This window comes from Cibotium barometz, chromosome 42 (genome assembly GCF_041138505.1).
Source record: "Cibotium barometz isolate CiBa-2024 chromosome 42, ASM4113850v1, whole genome shotgun sequence".
NCBI lineage: Eukaryota > Viridiplantae > Streptophyta > Polypodiopsida > Cyatheales > Cibotiaceae > Cibotium > Cibotium barometz.
Window position 1 is genome coordinate 38122802 of NC_141087.1, and position 22544 is coordinate 38145345.

The 22544-nt window shown below is 39.1% G+C and overlaps 1 long non-coding RNA gene across 1 annotated transcript; it reads right to left on the minus strand.

Moving 5' to 3' along the window:
• Nucleotides 1-17404: 17404 nt before the first annotated feature.
• On the minus strand, nt 17405-18872 carry LOC147614451 (uncharacterized). Its single transcript, XR_015263032.1, has 3 exons — nt 18374-18872; nt 17840-17968; nt 17405-17755 (listed from the first exon to the last, which is right to left on the minus strand). It is a non-coding gene; the product is annotated as an uncharacterized LOC147614451 (long non-coding RNA).
• Nucleotides 18873-22544: the final 3672 nt, after the last annotated feature.

Consider the following 22544-nt stretch of genomic DNA (forward strand, 5'->3'; position numbering starts at 1 on the left):
GTAAGCCAAGCTCTTTGTGAGCTTGAAAAATGGCGTTTTCTAAGGTGGGCTGCTGCAGTTAGCCGCCCCTCTTCTGGTGCTCTTTGGTGTGCTTGAAAAGTTGCTTTCACTCCCAATTGACTTGGAGACTCAATGCCCTTTGCTCATGTTGAGATTCCATGGCTAGGGTTTGCAAGAAAGCTCCCAAACAGAAAAACGTTTTTGATTAACAACTGCTAATCAAGATTAGTGAATTTTCCCCAATTTGGTCCACTCATTCAAAAAAATTAGGTCCATGTGCTCAGATTTGAACCACAAACTCTACCTTAGCCATATCCCCTTCCCCCATGAATCAAATGAAGCAGAAATTTCACGAAATGTGAAGAAGAAAAGAAAAATTAAAAATCATGGATCAAAAGCCATGCTCTGATACCAATGAAAGAAAGTAATAGGGGTGGGTTAGTCCCTCACCAAGGGAGTGGCTCATGAAGGAGTCACCACTTAGCATCTCACGGGAGAAGCTCACCATTGATTCTTGGAATAGATAACATTATCATGAATGAGCCATAATCCCATTTACATTGGTATTTATACTCCACCCAAGAGTTCACACCTACTTACTAGTTGTCCATGGCCTTGGGCCCATAATGCTTTCTTACACAATTAGAGTTAGTTTTTAAGATAAAATTAAGTAGAAAAATTTTAAAAATGGTCAGCCATACAAAGGATGTTATGGTAAAATTTTTAGAAATAAGAATTATCTTTTATTATGCTAAAAGAGTAATTCCTATCAATTCTATACTCTAAAAGTGTCATTTTCATGCATAGAAGATGCATATTGATTATTATTATTCTTATGCATAAAGGAATAATTTTCTTTTATTATGAAAGTGTTACTTTCATAATAATTTTCTTTTATTATGAAAGTGTTACTTTCATCAAAATAGATTTTTATGCATAAAGGAATAAGTTTCTTTTATTATGAAAGTGTTACTTTCATCAAAATAGATTTTTAGGCATAAAAGATTATGTTTTTATTATAAAAGTGTTACTTTTATCATAATTGATTTTCATGCATAGAGGTATGCATGAAAGATTATTATTTTATTGTAAAAGTGTTACTTTTATCATATTTGATTTTAATGCATAAAGGTATGCATAAAAGATTATTATTTTATTGTAAAAGTGTTACTTTTATCATAATTGATTTTCATGCATAAAGGTATGCATGAAAGATTATTATTTTATTGTAAAAGTGTTACTTTTATCATAATTGATTTTCATGCATAGAGGTATGCATAAAAGATTATTATTTTATTGTAAAAGTGTTACTTTTATCATATTTGATTTTCATGCATAAAAGTATGCGTAAAAGACTATTATTTTATTGTAAAAGTGTTACTTTTATCATAATTGATTTTCATGCATAGAAGTATGCATAAAAGATTATTTTTTTTATAAAAGTGTTACTTTCATCATAAATGATTTTATGCATAAATTAGATGCATAAAAGAAATTCTTTTATATTAAAAGAGTGATTTTCATCATAAATGATTGTATGCATAATCATATGCATAAAAGATATTTTTTTATATTAAAAGAATGATTTTCATCATAAATGATTTTATGCATAAATAGGATGCATAAGAAAAAAAAATTATTCTAAAAGTGTAATTCCTACTAAATTGGATTTATGCATGGAAAGATGCATAAAGAAATCTATTTTTAGTTCAAAAGAGTTATTTTCGTCAATTTTGATTTTATGCATAGGAAGATGCATTAAAGATTTGATTTTCTATTCAAAAGTGTCATTCTCATTTAAAATGAATTTATGCATAATAGGAAGATGCATAAAAGATTGATTTTTATTTCAAAAGTGTTAGTCTCCTTAAAATGCAATTTATGCATAAATAAATGCGTAAAGAAATCTTATATCGAAAATAAGAATTCTCTTGTATTCTATAAATAGATATGAGGATGTGAAATGAATCAATTAGATGAAAATGAATGAGGAATAGATGTAGTTATATGTATGTGAAAGAAATGATGTAGATGTGGAATGTGGATATGGATGTCTGGATGTGAATGTGAATGTGAATGTGGATGTATGTGAATGTGTGAATGGGGATATGGATGTAGATATGGAATGTGAATGTGGATGTATGTGAATGTGAATGTGGATGTGTGAATGGGGATATGGATGTAGATATGGAATGTGAATGTACATCGATGAATGAATGATTAGAAATATGGATTCAACAAAAGATTTTGAGGATAGTGATCAATGACATAATGGTTTCATTAAAGGATTGTTTTAAAGTTAGCTGATGCTGAGAAAAAGGCAATTTCATATTGGGTGCATAAGTGGTGCGACTAGTTTTATGTTTGCATGATATTTCGGCTAGGGGGCCTGGGAACTCTTTTCCTTGGTACTCGGGACAAAACCTAACCAAATTCCTAATTGGATCCCATCACTACAGTGGTTGGGCGGTTGGCTAACCCATGGGACTGGATGGGGTTAGGCTGGACTGATGGATCCGTAAATCGAGACTCAATTTCTGTTTAGTTCGATAGATGAAGTAAATCCCGAACAAAAATTGTTCTATGAAAAAAGGATCAATGGTTGTGCCTCTCCGATGAGGAAAAAAGCGTTGGTCTCTATGATCCAAGTACAATCTGACTATGGAACTTACGAGTTCGGTCAGATCAGTTCAGTTAAGTAAGGCTTTTGACTACGTTAGGGAAAAGCTATCCTGGTGGAATCGCCCGTGCTTTCCGGGCAAGATAAAGTTTTTTCAAGTTCGGTTTGGAAGAATCGAGGAATTAGTCACCTGTCCGAATATCCGTGGGCGAGGCCCCGAGTGTGGGACCCTGCCCCACGCAAGATATGCTACTTTCGCTGCTAGCACCCCGAATCCGTTGCGCGGTGGGGTCAGGGATCTTACAGTTGGTATCAGAGCTATTTGACTAATGAGGATCAACCGAGAAGCCAAATATGTCAAAAATTTATCAAGAAGCACAAAAAAGTTATAATTGTGTGATAAAAAAATTCATACAATTTGATATTCAAACTGAAATTCATAATTTGGTAATTTGGTCTTCAGGTGGAAGTACCGCAATTGTATGGAATCCCTGACTTGCTTGAGGCCTAGACATGATAGTATTTACCTTATAATTCTAAGGACCGTGACTACCCGTATATACCGAGGGTATAACTGCAGCCCTTTATATACGAGTAAATCTAAGACTTGAAATTATAAGCAGTAATGCTATCCAGTTGATGAATTCGAATGTGGTTGATATGATTTTTAAATTTTGGTTGAGAACTGATGAGTTGATTTGGAATGATGATCCCTGAAAATTGGTTGAAATGTAATAAGCTGAGCGAAACCGCAATGAGGATGAATGGGACGAGTCCCTGTGATAATGTTCGTAGCTAGAATGAAGTTAATGACTTCAGCCAATCACTATCAGATTAGTGGATTGTGCTGCCAGATTACTGCTGTTAACTTTTGATCAGTGGATCAAGTTAAGGGATGATAAAAATCTGAAAAATTGAAATCCCCATGGAGGACTGTTCAGATGGAAAAATTTAGTCTAATGGACCATTACTGTGTTAAAGATATGAATGAGATATTCTGAATGAATTATTAACTGATAATGCGTTCTATATGAGTATCTTTATCCCTTTATTCTGTGGGGAGCCGACCTATTTAGAGAACCCCGAAATCAGTTGAATCAAAATTCGGATTGAATCATAAATAAAGAGACTTAACAAGAATTTTCGTATTGAATAGGAACATGGATCGAGGTCATCGTGGTAGAAATGTTAACCCCCAACTCGATGAAGAAGAGCTCGACCTGGATGTTCGTAAAACTCTTCATAGTTCGCAGCCTAGACCTTTCAAAGGTGAAGGGGAAAACTTGGGCGAGACTGTGGAGAAGTGGATCGAATCAATGGAAGAATACTTCGATGTCACCGGGTACAATGAGAAGAGCAAAATGGCTCTTGCAAGGCTGAAGATAGTGGAGACAGCTAGAGTGGCATGGAGAAACCACTGCGAGACAAACCATCTCGACCAAAATACCCAAACCTGGACCGATCTCAAGGCTTACCTCAGAAAGAGGTTTTGTCCCCCAGGCTTTCTTGAAACTAAGATGAATGAGTTCTTGGAACTGAAGAGTACCATCAAGCTCTTGCACTTCTCCTTAAATATTCCCCTCAATTGGATGAAGAGCAGCTGATGGCCAGGTTCATTCGGGGAATGAACGAGCCATTAGATACTTTAGTCAAGAATGCCAAACCTATTTCCATGGCCGAAGCAGTTCGGATGGCGAAGGATTTTGCCAAAGCCTTTGATGTCAAAGTCTCGCCAAAGCTAGCACCATCACCTTTCAAAAGGTTTTTATTCCTTGAAGGTGATTTCAACATTCCTCCACCTAAGAGATATCAGGGTCAAACCCAGGATATGGGAAGTTTCAGAATGGAAGAAATGTCCTTTTTCCGAAACTCAATTCCCTGGATTTCAACTTTAGAAGTTCCACCCTTGAACAAGAGAGTGAAATGCTATAACTGTCAAGGATTTGGACATCGCAGTATGGATTGCCCAACTCCTTTTGGATCAAGATTTTCAGGGCAGGAAAATCAGGGATCAAGATTCCAGACTCCAGCCCCTTCCGTCCAGAGTAATCACGGTTCTATCCGCCAAAATCAGGGAAGTCTCAGAGGTAGACCCTTTATCCAACCTGCAGTTTTTCAATCCAAAGTAATGCAAGACCTATACCTCAGAATAGGGGAAGTCAAAGAGAGTTGTTCCCAAATCGGCCGTCCACTTCCAAAGCAGTAACGCTGGAAGTGATTGAAGAAGAAGAAGAAGATGAAAAAGATCATACTCCACCTACGAGATGAGGACATCTCGTGTTTTTTAAGTGGGGTAGAATGTAAGATTCCTCCCCCCAGCCCTCATGATGTCCAGTATCTTCCCCTGTAATTCATTCCCCTCTTCAGAAATATAAAAGATCTTGTTTCTACCTGTTTTGGCCTAGAGAGAGAAAATATTCTAGAGAGATAATATTCAGATTTTAAATATTTTTGGATAGAAAAATACCTCATCTTATTACAATAAGTTCCCCTGAAACAGAAGTTCAAAAAGATTTTCAGAAGGTGCAGTAGAAATTGAGTATAATCTGTTCAAGAGGCATTATCCTGGGGGTGAAGATTTTTTCAAAATTTTAAATTAAGGTTCCTATGGACCAATAAGATTCATCCAAATGTAGGGAGGAGATCAATGAAGAAATAAAAGAAAAATCCCCCAAAAATGAGTAAATACTCACATAAGATGAAGAGTTGACTAAGGACAAGGTTAACAGTTAAAAAAGAGAGATATTTAGGTGAAATGATGCATTTTTGACACCTCTGCATGGGGGAATTCCCCTCATGAAGAGGGTGCCTATTTCACATGCTTGAATGAGTTTTAAACTCCCAAATGAGATATTTTTATCTCTCCTCTCTCCTATTTCAACTAGATCCAAAAAGTGACCAAAACTGACCCAAAAATGGTCAAAAATTGACCAAACTGATCTGGAAAATTCTAGAATCAGTTGGCTTGGTTAGAGGCTCACTTTTTCCTATAAATAGAAGTCCTCCCCTTTGTTGAATCATAATAGTGTTTTATGCACTGTTACTCTGCTCCTCCCAAGCCAAGAACTGTGAATTTATTAATAATTCACTAGTTTTTTACATTTCCCTCTTCCAAAGATTGGTGGCCACTCTTGTCACAAACAAGAGTTGAACCCTCAAACCATCAAGCCAAAAAAAATCTCCAAGAAATTATGTAAGTAGAGATTCTTGTATTTTTCTTTATTGATTTTATGTTTTTCTAATGTTTATGATTGTTTGAAGTGATAAATGGATGTTATGCCTTGATCGAAAAGCTTTTTCCCTCTCTCTTCTTAGAATCAACCCTTCTTTATCCTAAAGTGAAAATTATTGGAATTAAACTTTTTATAATGTTTTATCTTTTATAAGTGAATTTTGATTAGTATAGATTACTTTAAATCAATTAGAGTTAATTTTTAAGACAAAATTAAGTAGGAAAAATTAAAAAATGGTCAGCCATACAAAGGAGGTTATGGCAAAATTTTTAGAAATAAGAATTATCTTTTATTATGCTAACCACGTTCAGTTTGGAAGAATCGAGGAATTAGTCACCTGTCCGGATATCCATGGGCGAGGCCCCAAGTGTGGGACCCTGCCCCACGCAAGATATGCTACTTCCGCTGCTAGCACCCTGAATCCGTTGCGCGGTGGGGTCAGGGATCTTACAATCCACCTTACATCTCATCCATCTATTCACATTACATCACATTCATTTATATTCATTCAGATCTACATCTCATCACATCACATCCATCCACATCACATCTCATCCATTCACGTCACATCATACTCACATCCATTTTCATCTCATCATATCATATTCACATCGCATCACATCCAGTTAGATATTATCACATCACATTCACATACATTCACATCTCATCGCATCCATTCACATCTCATCACATCCATCACACCCATTCACATCCATCACAACCATTCACACCACCACATTCATTACATCCACATCACATCATCGCATACATTCCATCCATATTACATCACATCCACACTATCCACATCACATCTCATTCATTACATCCACATTACATCACATTCACATCTATCCATATCTCATTACATTCACATCACATCTCATCCACATCTCTTCATTCATTCACATGCACATCTATCACACCACATCTCATTCTCATTCATTTACATCACATCACATCCTTTCACATATCATCACATCTCATTCTCATCTCATCACATTCACATCCACATCCATTTACATCATATCACATCCCATCCACATCTCTTCACATCCGCATCCACATCCATTTACATCACATCACATCACATCCACATCTCATCACATCCACTCACATCTTATCACATCCACTCACATCTTATCCACATCTCTTCACATCCGCATCCACATCCATTTACATCACATCACATCACATCCACATCTCATCACATCCACTCACATCTTATCACATCCACTCACATCTTATTACATCTTATCACATCCACTCACATCTTATTCACACCGTATTCACATCTATTCACATTTAGTAACATTTTTTACTTTTGATACCTGATGGGACTTTTCTAAATTTTGCCAATTGCTTGGCCTAGTTAAAGGTACTTTTTCTCGATGAATATTTTCATATTCTTTCTCAAATTTCTCAAGTGAAATATATTCAATATTCTTCTTTTGAGTGAAAGATTCATGGGATTTACAAAAATCCATGCTACCCATATTTTCCAATAAAATTAATAATGCTCAAAATCACTTTTGATAAATACTCATAATTTGAATTATGCTAAAAATTCATCTTTTACCATTTAATTTCTTGGATCTCAATTATCATGGGAATTCCTCTTTTTACATAAAAATAAATTTACCAAAATTTCTTCTTTTACCATTTAATTACTTGGATCTCAATTATCATAGGAATTCCTCTTTTTGCATAAAAATAAATTTATCCAAATATACTATTTTCTCATAATCAATTAATTATGCATAATTACAAAAAAATTATTTCTCATGAATATGATGAAAATCATTCTTTTTGCATAGGATGTCTAATCCTAGAATATGGTAGGAAGTCCTCTTTTAGCATTATGCATAAAAATAAGATATGTATTATTTTCTAAAAATTTTACCATAGCCTCGTTGCTATTACTGATAATTTTTAATTTTTCTAAAAAAGAATAAGACATTGTAATACAATTATGATAGAAGATCTATTCTTAAACTTAAATCTAAATTATGAAATTAAATCATAAATTTAATCATAATCATAAACTTAATTATGATTACTCTACTAGATTAAGCTATTTCTATAATTCCTCTTTTTTCAAAATGATAGGATTATCTCTTTCACATTTAGAATCAATTAAAGTAGCTTTTTAACTACTTATAATAATCTAAAAGAACTTACCATTACTTTGTTAACATAAAATCATAAAAATACCATTTTTTTATCCTCTAGCTTAACAAGCTTAGAGTTTGGTTTTGAAATAATAATTTATCAATGAGAAGTATTCTTTTGCTATAAAGAATTAGCCATAGGAATGACTATTCTTTTTGAGAAAGAGATATACATAAGAAAGCATTCTATTGAAGCATAAAGATTAACTTTTTCTTGATTACTCATTAAAATTCTTAGAAAAAGCTTGATTTGAATTTAAAACAACTAATTAGAAACTTCTCAAGCTTGAGAGGGGTTGAGAAGAGAAATCATTTGAGAATAATAACAAAAACCATAAAATTTCTTCTTACCTCAAGGTTTAGCTTGCTTCTTTTTCTAGAAGTGAAGCCCCCAAACAATCAATTGGTTTAGTAAGTTGAGAAAAAAGCTCCAAGAGTTGTTTGGCATGGTATAGCTCACAGATGTTTTTACAAAAGACTAAGGATCTATTTATAGGTGAGGGAGACCACTAACCAAGTCCAACTGGGTTCTAGAATTTTTCAGGTTCAGTTTGACTCAATTTGGACAAGATTTGGACCACTTTGGTTCCCTTTTTTATTTGGTTTGATCCAAGAGAGAGGAGAGATAAAAATATCACAATTTTTTTGAATTAAAAACCCTTCCACACATGTGAAATAGGTGCCTACCTTAAGAGTCCCCCTCTCCTTACCCAAGGTGTCAAAAATGCATCATTATTCTAAAATATCTCATTTTTTTAATAGTATCTTATAATTTTTAACCAATAAACCTTGTACTCAGTCAACTCTTCATCTTATGTGAGAATTTACTCATTTTTTGGTATTTTCTTTTATTCTTTTGGATTTATCTCATCCCCACACTTGGGTTAATCTAATTGGTCTATTGGAACCTTAATTGGACCATAATCCAAAAATTTCTGAAAATGTAGACCCTTAGACTAAGGTCCATTATACACATTTTTAATTAATTCCAAATGCACATTGGAAAGTTCATTTTGAATTTATGTTTCAAGGGACTCCATTTTAGACACCAGGAGGATTTTTATATCCAAAGATATCTCAATTTAGGATTATCTCTCTCTAGACTTTTTCTCTCTCTAGACCAAAACAGGGTAAAACAAGATCTTTCTTCTATTTCAAAGAGGGGAATAATTACAAGAACAGAAGGGGGGGTTCTTACACCTTTACACCTCAAAACCTCGAGGGAGGAATCTTACAACATGGAATGATCTCAAGACATACCTAAGGAAGAGATTATGTCCTCCCGGCTTCTTGGAAACTAAGATGAATGTATTCTTGGAGTTAACTTAGGGGAGCAGAACTATTGAAGAGTATCGCCAAGCGTTCGCTCTCCTCCTCAAAATACTCACCACCGCTGGGATGAAGAACAGATGATGGCCAGGTTCATTCGGGGAATGAACGAACCTTTGGATACCCTGGTAAAGAATGCCAAGCCAGTTTCCATGGCCGAAGCAGTACGGATAGCAAAGGACTTTGCCAAGGCCTTTGTTGTTAAGGTCCCGCCAAAGCCAGCTCCCTTGTCCTTCAAAAAGATTCCAAACACTGGGAAGTACTTCTAACTCTCCGCCTCCTAAAAGACACCAGGTCCCAATTAGAACCAGGAGACGGGAAGTTTCAGAAATGAAGGAAGACCTTTTTCCCAAAGCTCTTTTTTAGGAACTTCGACTCTTTCCAGAATGCAGAAGGAAGAGCTTCGAAGTGAAAACAGGTATTTTGGTTGTCAAGGTTTTGGGCACCAGCTCAAGGATTGCCTAACGCCTTCTATGTTAATGGGCCAAGGAAGCCAAGGTCCTAGAATTCAGAGACCGACTCCATATCAGTTCAGTCAGGGTCCCCCTCGCCAAAATCAGGGCAACCCTAGAAGAGCGCCAGCTCAGCCTATAGCCTCAATGCAAAGTAGTCTCAGAACTCCTTTCCAGAATTGGGAAAACTAAAGAGAGAGAGTTCCACCTCAGACTACAACAGCTAGAGCCGCCACAATAGCTGAGGAAGTGGAGGAAGAAAGAGGACAATTTATGCCGCCATTGAACATCAAGGGCATAATCGTCAATTCTCAGTCCTCCAGACTTCAGCAGAGTATAAGGGTAAGCATTTCAAGCTTTTGATTGATTCAGCACATTACACATTCTTTTATTTTCCCTGGATGCTTGCGTAAGTTAGTCCTAGATCAAAAAATAGAAAAACCTATGCAAGTAGAATTGGCTAGTGAGAAGATTCTTTTCACACACGATGAGATAGATTGCATTCAGTTTAATCTAGATGGGAATGCGATAGACTGCCAATTCAGAGTCTTACCCTTGGGAATCTATGACGGAATCCTTGGAATGGATTGGATCCATAAGAATCATGCTGACATTCACTATCAAAATGGAACCATTTCTTTCCTCGACCTGCACGAGAATCAAGTCCAAAGAATTGGAATTTTTGGATCCCCAATTCTGTAATTAGTCAAAGCTTCTAAATTTCTGAAGGGACTCAGAAAGAGGCAAAGTGTCTATGTCGTTTAAAATGAATCCAGTAGATAGAAAATGCAAGGCTATAGAACTAGAATGGCTAAGTGAGTACGCTGATGTATTCCCAGAAGAGCTGACTGAGATGCCTCTAACAGAGGGCCAATGCCATATATGCATCTGGCATGTAGTGACACAACACCATGTCTGCAGGCTGCATGCGTAAGAAATCAAAGTAGGGTAGACTATCACCAAGGTAAGATGGTAGATGCATCCCACAACGATGCAATATCAAAAGCACAGAAGTGTCACATTGAAAAGTCAAGCAACATAATGAATATTATCATGACTACAACTAACAAATTTTTAACAAAAGATGCAAACAAGCACACACCAATCTTACCCCGATACGCAACCCAACAATCTCAAGGTAGCCATATGCGTTGTGGTGAAGCACAACAACACGACGTACTATCACCAAGTTTGAAACTCAACAGAACCTCCCCAACCACCCTATTGAAAAAATGCAGGGGGAAGAGAGCTTGAGCTCTTGCAAGCACACACACACTCACAAAACCCTAATAGAGAACACACAAGATGAGAGGCTGAAAATCTTCTTCTTCTTCACTCAACACTCAACACACCATATACAAGATAAGAGTACACACAATATAAAAGGTACTCAACCAATACATACACGGGTTCTGGTATGCCTGACATTTCTGCAGGGCATTCTCATGTTGATGGAGAGTCTAGTGGCTCAGATATGAGCCTTGATGAGGAGCTTGGGATCCCAACTATGAGAACACCTGGTGTAAAGAAGGCTATGGAAGCCATGAATGAAAAGCTGCGAAGATCTAGGAGAGTGAAAAATCCTGTGTAGAGATTTACCTATGATGGTTATGTGGCACATTACTATGCATATATGGCAAAGGTTGTGTAGGTTGTTGAGCCCACATGCATTGATGAGATTGTTGGAAATGTGTGTTGGGAGAAAGCTATGGATGAGAAGATGGATGCACTATATGGAAATGAAACTTGGGATTTAGTGTAATTGCCTGAAGGCAAGAAAGCCATTGGATGCAAGTGGGTGTACAAAGTAAAACATAACAGTGATGGAAGCATAAACAGGTACAAGGCTAGATTGGTAGCCAAAGCAGCCACCTGGTTATGAGGATGTGAGTCACCCTGAGCATGTTTACAGGTTGAAGAAAGCCTTGTATGGCTTAAAACAAGCACCAAGAGCATGGTCTGACAAGATTTCTGAATATCTTGTCACTATTGGCTTTCATGTAGCCAATGCAGATTTCTCGTTGTATGTGAGACATGGTGATAGAGGGGTTGTGCTTGTTGTCATCTATGTAGATGACTTGATCATTACAGGAGACCATGATGCAGAGATCTTTGATGTAAAGATCTTACTTAGACAGAAGTTTGAGATGAAGGATCTGGGTGAGCTCAGATATTTCTTGGGCATTGAGGTGATTAGGTCACCACATGGTATTGGATTACTGCAGAGACAATATGGCTTGGACATGTTGTCCAAGTATGGTATGACAGGCTATAAGCCTATTTTCGTGCCATTGGATCAGAATGGCAAGTTGAGTGCAGATTCAGGAGAGATTCTGGAGGATCCTACTATGTATAGGTGCATAGTAGGAAGCTTGATCTACATGACGATCACTAGACCAGATTTGAGCTATGCTGTTGGGTTGGTGAGTCAGTTTATGCAGGTTCCACGGAAACTGCATTTGGATGCAGTGAGACGCATACTGAGGTATGTGAGGTCCACTTTGCATTGTGGACTATTCTATGAGACTGGGACAGAGATATGTGTACATGGGTACACAGATGCTGATTGGGCTGGTAGTATCTCAGATAGAAGATCTACTAGTGGCTTCATGTTTTCTTTGGGGAGTGCTGCTGTGACTTGGAGCAACAAGAAGCAGCCTACGGTTTCTCTATCCAGTACAGAGGCCGAGTACAGAGGAGCTGCTATGGCAGCATGTGAGGTAGCTTGGTTGAGAAAGCTACTTGCAGATTTGGGTCTATCAGTGGATAGACAAGTTGTCATTTTCTGTGACAACATTAGCATTATACAGTTGGCCAGGAACCCAGTCTTTTATGCTCGCATGAAGCATATAGAGGTCCACTACCATTTCGTCAGAGAGAAGGTCTTGGCACAGGAGATCTTGACCTTGTTTATGTCAGCACAGAGGATCAGGTAGCTAACATCTTCACCAAAGCATTGGGTACAGAGAAGCTCCACAGATTCAGGGCTTCGCTTGGTGTACATGAGATGGAGTTGAGCTCGAGAGGGAGTGTTGAGATATCGAGCTTGTCTAGTGAGGCGGTGCACACTGATGACCCGCCTGGGGGATAGGCCCCACACTTCCACCACTGGCATGGTTGGTGAGATCATGGGTGTGATATGCGGCCACTGGGATGACAGGCTGTGTGACAGCCATTCTAGAGATTGGCATAGTTATAGCGCCAGCTCATTTAGTTGGGTTCACACTATAGAGGACCACTTTCTCTTTTCCTTTACGTGATGTACTAATCACATTTGTAGGAATGGTATTATGACGTAGCCTGCTGCCACTCCATGGTCTATCAACAGACCCACTAGATGAGGACTCCTGGTCCACTCAAAGACTGTGATTGCTGATCTGCATTCTGTGCAACCACACTTCCACTCACATGAGCTCCAACAGCTTCTTTTTCAGCAGCATACCAGCTGCTCATCTCATCAAAGACAACATCCCTGCTTACCCTCAACTCACGTGTAGCAGGGTTATAACACATGTATCCCTTTTGCTCAAGGGAATATCCAATAAACACACATTTTTCAGCTTTTGGATCCAGCTTAGTTCTGAGCTCATCTGGCACATGCACATATGCAATGCATCCAAAAACTTTCAGATGAGACAAATCAGGTTTTCTGCCAGTAAACCTCTCCTCTGGAGTTACATCATGTATGGCTGCAGTTGGGGTCCTGTTCATGATGTATACTGCTGTAGAAACAGCCTCAGCCCAATAGCTATGCGGCATATTTTTCTCTTCCATCAATGCTCGCGCAATCTCAGCAATGTGCCTGTTTTTCCACTCAGTAACTCCATTTTGCTGCGGAGTGTATCTGCATGTAAACTGTCTCCGAATACCATTCTTCTTCAAAAATTCAGAGAACTCATTGGAGAAGTACTCTCCCCTCCATCTGACCTTAGGCACTTTACATATTTCCCTATTTTGCTTTTCAACCAAAGCTCTGAAATTCTGAAAGTGAGTAAACACCTCACTCTTCTCCTTCATGAAATATACCCACACTTTCCTTGTGTGGTCATCAATAAATGTCACATAATATCTGCAGCCTCCCATAGACATGGTCTTCGTAGGACCCCATACATCTGAATGCACAACATCTAGTGCATTTCTGCTCACATATATATTACATGGAAATACATGCTTTGTTTGCTTTCCAAATTGGCATGCTTCATATATTCTCTGCATACCTTCCACTTTAAACTTTGGCAGCCCTATCACAATTCCTTTAGTCTGCATAGACTTCATTCGCTGCACATTTACATGTCTAATTCTTTTATGCCAAATGTTTGTGTCTGCAACAATCCCTGAACCATTTGCAAGCATCGCAGCACTCATTTCAGGCATGTCTACATTCAATGTAAACATTCTGTCCACTCTGTTGCCTTTTGCAACCAACCTGCACTTGTCTTTAAAGTCTTCAACATAACAACCATCAGGGTTAAACCGAACTTGCAAACCCTGCTCAATCATTTGGCCAACTGAAACCAGATTCTTTGTTATGTTCGGAACGTGAAGTACATCTACAAGGTACTTCACTTTGCCATCCTGCATAGACAATGGCACATCTCCAACATGGGCAATTGGATGAGCAGTGTCATCCCCTATTTTCACAAAACCTGGTCTTTCCGGGTTTTTCATCTCCTTGAACCACTCCCCATGACTTGTCATGTGGTTCGAAGCACCTAAATCCACATACCATACATCATCTTTTTGTGGTGCATCAACATTTTTAGACATGGCATTCACGACATGCTGCATAACAAACAACCTTTCATTATCCTTATTGTTTCTGCTTGAGGATGCATAGTTGTTCTACTGCACTTTCCCATTTTGCATGTCAGCCTGCTTCTTATAACATTCTGCCTGCACATGTCTAGGCTTACCACAATAATAGCATTCACGTGCATCATTATACTGCCTTTGCCAATTTCCACGGCCTCTTTGACTCCCCCTGCCTCTGAATTTGCCTCTTCCACCTGTGTGTTGTTGTTGTTGTTGTTGTTGTTGTGTATTCTAGGACTGTTGTTGCTGCTGCTGCTGGCCATAATTCTGATTACCTGTTCGGCCACCTCCTTGACCGCGTCCACGGCCTCCTCTACCTCGTTCTCTACCTGAACTTGTGTAGAAGGCCTGTTGCTCTGAACTGTTTTTGCTTTGTGAAGATTGTTGGTCTTTTCCCAAGCTCTTCTCTTCTATAATCAGCATAGACACCAAATCTGTAAAGTTGAGAATGTTTTTCCGAGTCTGAATAGACGTCTTGAACGTCTTGTATTGTGGCCCGAGACCACGTAGACAGACTTCCACCTTATCATCATCATCTACTGACACATCAATAGATGCAAGGGATTCTACAATACCCTTTATCTTCAATGCATAGTCATTCACAGACATGCTCTTTTTCTCCACAAAATGAAGTTCGTTCTTCAATTGTATCTTGCGTGCCTTGGTATTTGTTTCATAGAGTTTAACCAAGGTGTCCCACGCCTCCTTGGGGGACTTGGCATCCTGAATATGCCCAATCATGGTCCTGTATACTAATGGAGAGCCAATACATAACTTTCCTAGCTCCTTGGTTCCAGTCTTTAAACTCTTTCACATCTGCAGCAGTCGAATTTATATCCGGTATCTCTGGTGCCTCTTCATGCTCACCTTCTATGTAGTCCCAATAGCCCTTTCCCATCAGGAAATTTGTCAACCTAAACCTCCAAGCATGGAAGTTATTCTTATCAAGCTTCTCAGCCACAATCTGGGTTATGCCATCATTTGACATCTTGCCAGATACACAAATTTACCAAAAACAGCACTCTGGTTTTTCCTGCACAAACTGCTGTATTTTTAGCAGCGGTACTGTAGTACTCTCAAATGTCACAACCAGTGACTTCAATGTGCATACATACATCCAATGGCAACTGTTGACCTCTTTGCAGCACCCACAATGTCTGCACAGTCAATCTGTCTTCCTGCAGTTCTTAAAACAGAGTTCTGCAGAGAATCGATAACTTACCCGCAGTGCTCGAAATCGCCTGCTTTCTGAAAAACGGAGATCCAGACACGCCCGAAACGCGTTTTAGGCCCAGAAAATTGAGTCCGATAAGACAGTATAGTTGCCCTATAGCTTTACTCCCGCGAAGAAAAAAGCTCCTCAATCAGAGATCGTTTGCCGGTGCCTCCCGTAGAGCTCCCGACAAGGGTGTAGTCACCAACACAAATAGGAAAGAGTAGTTGAAGCTCTTACCCTCGTACCGCTTCCTGTGGTTCTCTTGCTTGCAGCTCAGCCCTTAGTACGAACCAAGCTCTGATACCATGAAAAGATGCAGGGGGGAAGAGAGCTTGAGCTCTTGCAAGCACACACACACTCACAAAACCCTAATAGAGAACACACAAGAAGAGAGGGTGAAAATCTTCTTCTTCTTCACTCAACACTCAACACACCATATACAAGATAAGAGTACACACAATATGAAAGGTACTCAACTAATACATACACGGGTTCTCTATAGTGTGAACCCAACTAAATGAGCTGACGCTATAACTATGCCAGTCTTTAGAATGGCTGTCACACAGCCTGTCATCCCACTGGCCGCATATCACCCATGATCTCACCAACCATGCCAGTGGTGGAAGTGTGGGGCCTATCCCCCAGGCGGGTCATCAGTGTGCACCGCCTCACTAGACGAGCTCGATATCTCAACACCTATCAAATCTCCTGTGTGGTGGGGGCAGGCAGCAAAGTGACGAGCAATGATTCATGCGGACAGAATATTAAATACACTCAATTTTCAAACCAAAGTTATAGACGTACTTTCCAATGATGCCATAATAATAAGCAACCAACCGGTGTCTAAGTGTTGAGGTAGAATGGGCCACACCATAATGCATATGGTCCCCTGTACACACATCCCGAACAAGGTGTGTAGTTGGTGCATGATGCACCCCTCCAAATGGGAGGTCCAAGAAGATGAAATGTGCAGTCCAACCCACTGGCCTCCGCTTCCTAATGTACTCTCTACCTTCTAAATTAGTTTTGATCATATGCTCATGTACCGGCACACCCACCCAAGTTTTCTCACGTCGAAAGCGAAATCCTAGCTTATAGCAATGTAGTCAGGGGCTATTGCTATGCACTCGGCATCTCCAAGTACTCGTAGATCACCATATATGCAAACTTTGACACAAATACAAAAGAAGAGTTTTTAACAACGATGGGGCTTTTAAGGCCTACATAAAAACCAAATAACCTAGAATTAACGATGCGGCCTTGAAGGCCTGAATAAAAACCAAATAACCTAGAAGGACAAGACCCCAAAGAATTGAAACACGATCACATAAGCACATAGTAATACAATAAATCATAATAGCAATACCCCCCCAAGACCTTGAAAGCACACACATCATCCTTTTGAACATACATTCATTTTAACGAGATCAAGCTTCTTAATAGCTCTCAATTAAAGGCTCTTTTCCTTTGTTTCAATTCTACCCTCAATAGGAAAAATGTGCTTCCTAGCCTCAAGCTTCACCTCTTCAAAATAGTCAAACACATAGGGAAATCTCGAGGAATAATAATTCCTCCAGGCACATTGACATAATCACCAAGAACACCCCTCTCTTCATAAATAACCAACTACATCAAATGCAGAGACTCATTCAGAAATCGGCAATGTATAAGTCAAGCAATGATTTTCAAACACACTTTAATGATTAAGATACTTACTTTCTACCATGAGTAAGCCCATAATCTACCTTTGTTACCTTATTAGCCTCTAAGAGAGACAGCCAAAACACTTTTGTTTCAATTGAAGCATCACACAAGGCCAACATATTTAGCATCTCCAAAGTCGTGAAGCTATCGTGTCCCCATTTCAGAGCCCAGATTTTCCTCCTCCATTCATCACCAAGCGTAGGATCAATAATGTTAAGTATCTACAAACCATTTCTACATTATTATAACACATTCTCATATCACATAGTCATGCTTATATTTTGCAAGAGCTAACACTTGTATACCTTCCCAATATGGTCACCAAACCTAGATGCAAGCTTGCTAAGCTCCTTCTCCAACATTTTCAACTCCACCTCTGACATACTGTGCCTTGATTGCTCAACCTTCTTATTAAGATCTTGAGTCATTTGAACCTAGCATAAAAAGACCAAGTCATTCAAAAATTGACAACAATCAACTACTTTTATCATGAAAACAAGAAAAAACATTATTGTGTAATATTTGTACCACACAAGTTTACATAATAAACAACTTTTTCCAAATATCTACAATGGCTCCAACATTTTTGTATACTTCTTTCTAATATGAGAAATCAACCTCTTGTCTCTCTCCAGCAAACCATCTATGTAGTCACTATAGTTTGCCGCACAAATGTTGGCACAGTTTATAATCTCATCTCTTAAGGTAGTGGCTACTAGTGCATGGGTGTTCAAACTGGAAACAAAAGAAAATAAAACAAGTGCATTGGTTTTCAATTCACAACTAGATAGATATACGCAATGTGTAGACTTACTCATTTCCAAAAAAAAAGAACTCACAAGTTCATTCGCTGTAGACTCAATAGCAAGGCGATCTCATGTACTCTTGTTGGGTCGATCATGGTACACAAAATTCTACAAAGCTTCTCTTTTGTTTGAGATAACCTTTCCCTTATTGCGGATTGCCATGCAACTGTCCAATAGTTTCTCTCCCACACATAGAGCATCCTATTTGACAACACATGGAGTTCAGGCCTTTCATCTATCTCTGCTTCAAACTTCGTGTTTATCTCCTGCCAAATAGGGTCCCATCCTACCAATACCTCATCCTCAACCAAAGTCTCATCTCTAAGACCTGCTATTATGTGAAGATGGTAACATGAGAACACGTAAATAGCTTATTCCCATGTGTAGCCAAGCTTTTAAGGGGTTCCCAAATGACAAGTGACCTGTTATTTTGTGAACGGTAACATGAGAACATGTGAATAACTTGTTCACATGTGTTATTATCACAAAAAATCTTGTGATCACGTGAATATTAAATCCCTATACCCTACAAAATCAATTTCCATCCATACAAATCCATTCTAGAGACTGGCATAGTTATAGCGCCAGCTCATTTAGTCGGGTTCACACTATAGAGAACCCGTGTATGTATTGGTTGAGTACCTTTCATATTGTGTGTACTCTTATTCTTGTATATGGTGTGTTGAGTGTTGAGTGAAGAAGAAGAAGATTTTCAGCCTCTCACCTTGTGTGTTCTCTATTAGGGTTTTGTGAGTGTGTGTGTGTGCTTGCAAGAGCTCAAGCTCTCTTCCCCCCTGCATCTTTTCAAATCGAACTACAGAAGAAATGCAAGCTTACCTCGAGATGTTGATTTGCAAAAGAAACGCAGAGATGTTGATGCTGGAAATCGTCAGTCTACAGCAAGTTTTATCCTTGCTCTTTGGCGGGAAACCCAGCAACGAAGACGCGCCAATCCACAAGATTGGGTGGAGGGAGTTGCGCCCAAGTTTGGGCAGCCAGGTCCCGCTGCCCACGCACAAGCGAAATGCAGGCATGGCGTGGAGGCCAGCGTGGCCCGGCACAGAGGGGGGGACATGGCGGTGTGTAAAGACGGGTTGCATGGCGGTGTTCCTCATTCGCCCAACGCACCACACCTGCATGGGCACCACGTGGTCTGCAAAGGGCCTTTGCACCCCAACTTGATCTGCATTTCATAAGTGAGATCTGGGAATTTTTAGGGTTTTCTATCTTCCTCTCTACCTCTCCCTCTCTCTCCCAATCAATAAATCAAAAAAAAACTCCCTGCAACAGGCCATGTCGGCGCGCAGCCTATTGCACGGAGTTTTTTTTAAGTTCGTTGTGGGAGGTAGAGAGAGAGAGAGAGAAATCCCTAAAAATTGCCATTTAGGACAGCGCAAGTTGTTCATTTTCTATTTTCGTTGAAGGTCAAGCTGAAAAAAAGAACAAAAACCCGTCCTTGTGCATGACTCTTTGCAAAAAATTAAAAAAATTAAAAATTAACACATTGTATATATGCGCTCGACTCCGTGCAAAACTTTTAAAAAGAAAATGCCTGCAGCAGAGCCGCCTGCTGTACGCAATTTTTTTAAAGGCATCTAACGGAGCCTCATAGTAAGCGCCTCATGGAGCCATCTCCTGGCAAAAATGAAAATAAAAAATTTGTGAGTTTGTGATTTGTAGAGAGAGAGAGAGAGAGAGAGAGAGAGAGCGTCGTGCTACCTGGCAGGGGGTTTGGAGGTGCGCAAAGGTCGGCCAAACATGGTGGCTTTGCTTGTTTGGTGTAGCTTCAATCGTTGGCAGCTTAAATTGTTTGTTTGATGCAGCTTCAATCTTCAAGCTAGGGTTTCACACTAAGTTTTATTTTTCCAAGGTATGGGTCAAAAACTATTAGTTGACCATTTATTATACTTTTGGAGCTGGGACAAAATGACTCTAGAAGGGCGATAGATATTGAGTGAAAGATATTGAGAGATTGAGCATTAAAAATTAGAATTAATGTCAGTATTTAAACCTTCATTAACAACCTCTAGGAGTTAAGTACCATTGCTTGTTTTTGTTGGATAATGCCCACATTGAAATCGAATACCGTATTCCCCAATCATGCCTGAATATTATTATGTACTCACTATGGCCTTTTATTTTCTTGTATTAGAATATAAACATAGAATATAAAGTTGAATGTTCTTTTATATAATTCTTTTTTTTATTAAACAATTTATATTTTTATTTAAATCTTTCATGCCAATATTAAAATTCAAGAGTTTATTTATTAAATATTTATTTAAAATGTGTATCATATATTTGAATGGTTAAATCGCTATTTAAATCATTTTAATTAGTAAACTACATCCTCCAAAATAATATTTCTATATTCCGTCTATTAGAGGCCACCGTCAACCATATTTGCGAAAAGAGATACTTCTCGTTGTTTGCCAACAATTCCTTCTTGTTGCCCTACCAAGGGTTTCTCAGACTGCACCACAATGAGTAGACATATCACAATCTTTAGTCTGTCTGGAGGCCAAAAGCTGGTTCTTGTTTTGAGTTGAGTTGAAACTCTCTTCCTTGAAGGAATAGTTTGAGTTGCAAAGCACTACACTTGCATTAAGGCCATTGTCTCTCTCTGGTGTTCAAGTAAAACTTGACCCATTGATTCTCAATGACGGTGAAGAAGGGTTCTTGCTTGATCATCATGAAGCCACACATTTCTACAAGGTGGATGTCTCTGCTACTCCCCTAGAAAGAGTCACGTCCCTCCAGCCTGAAGCGGTTATGGCACGAGGCTCAAAGGCCTCACCTATCTATCTAGATGATGAATGCAACCATTTGGAATGGAGAATGAGGAGCGTCATCGATAAGATTAGGGTACTGCATGCTGCTCTACAAAGTGTCAAAGAAATCACTAAGGTAGATGAGCTTCCTAAGTGGTATGATGGCTGCACTACACTTGCATTAAGGCCATTGTCTCTCTCTGGTGTTCAAGTAAAACTTGACCCATTGATTCTCAATGACGGTGAAGAAGGGTTCTTGCTTGATCATCATGAAGCCACACATTTCTACAAGGTGGATGTCTCTGCTACTCCCCTAGAAAGAGTCACGTCCCTCCAGCCTGAAGCGGTTATGGCACGAGGCTCAAAGGCCTCACCTATCTATCTAGATGATGAATGCAACCATTTGGAATGGAGAATGAGGAGCGTCATCGATAAGATTAGGGTACTGCATGCTGCTCTACAAAGTGTCAAAGAAATCACTAAGGTAGATGAGCTTCCTAAGTGGTATGATGGCTGCATTTCTTATGAGCTTCCACCATGTGGTGGGAAGGCCCGAATGTCTCGTATGGAGCAAAAAAATGGCAGACACTTGTGGTCAGAGTATGTTACTTTCAGTAGTGATTTTTTTGCTGGTGTTGTGCGATTGAGTAGATGTCCTTCATCTATATGAATTACGACATACCAATACCTTGCATCACTATCAGAGTATACAATCTCAAACATAGAAGCATCTTCAAAATATAGTTCCTCGATATCCGGACCAAGTTCCAGGACAAGATACATATCTGTGGTGGGCTACCCTCAAAGCTTTACTTCAGGTTTACAAGACTGTATATTTCAGGATAGTGACTATTACAAACAAGCATACAAGTATTCAGTTCTTGTTTTGACTCTTTATATAAAACTTCCCAGAAAACCCAAGCTTAGAGATTCCATGCGCAGCTTCAACATCTTTGAGCTGAAGACCAAAAATCACCATTACTTGCTATCAGTTGTGATTGCATTGGAGAAGACAATGACCACCACCAGAAGGCACTAAAAATAGTTCATAGGCCGGCCGTATTGAGGAGGTAGGCTTTGTTGCAGTTGACGCCCTATCGACGTGCTCTCTCTTGGCGACTCCCTCTCTCTCATTCACTGTTTTTACAATCGACGCCCTTCTTTCTCCTTCTCTCTTTTGCTGCAGACGACACCAGCCTCTCCTTTTATTCTGCTTCTCTACAATCGATGCCCTCTCTTCTTTTTTGGTTCTCTACAGATGTCATCACCCTCTCCTTCTTCCTGGAGTCGGCATGCTCTCTCTCTCTTTTGCTGCAGTCGACACCACCACCACCCTCGCCTTCTTTTAGCCTGCAGTCCACGTACTCTCTTCTTCTCTGCAAAGGACGCCACCACCCTTGCTTGGCTTACCTGCAGTCGACGTCTTCTCTTTT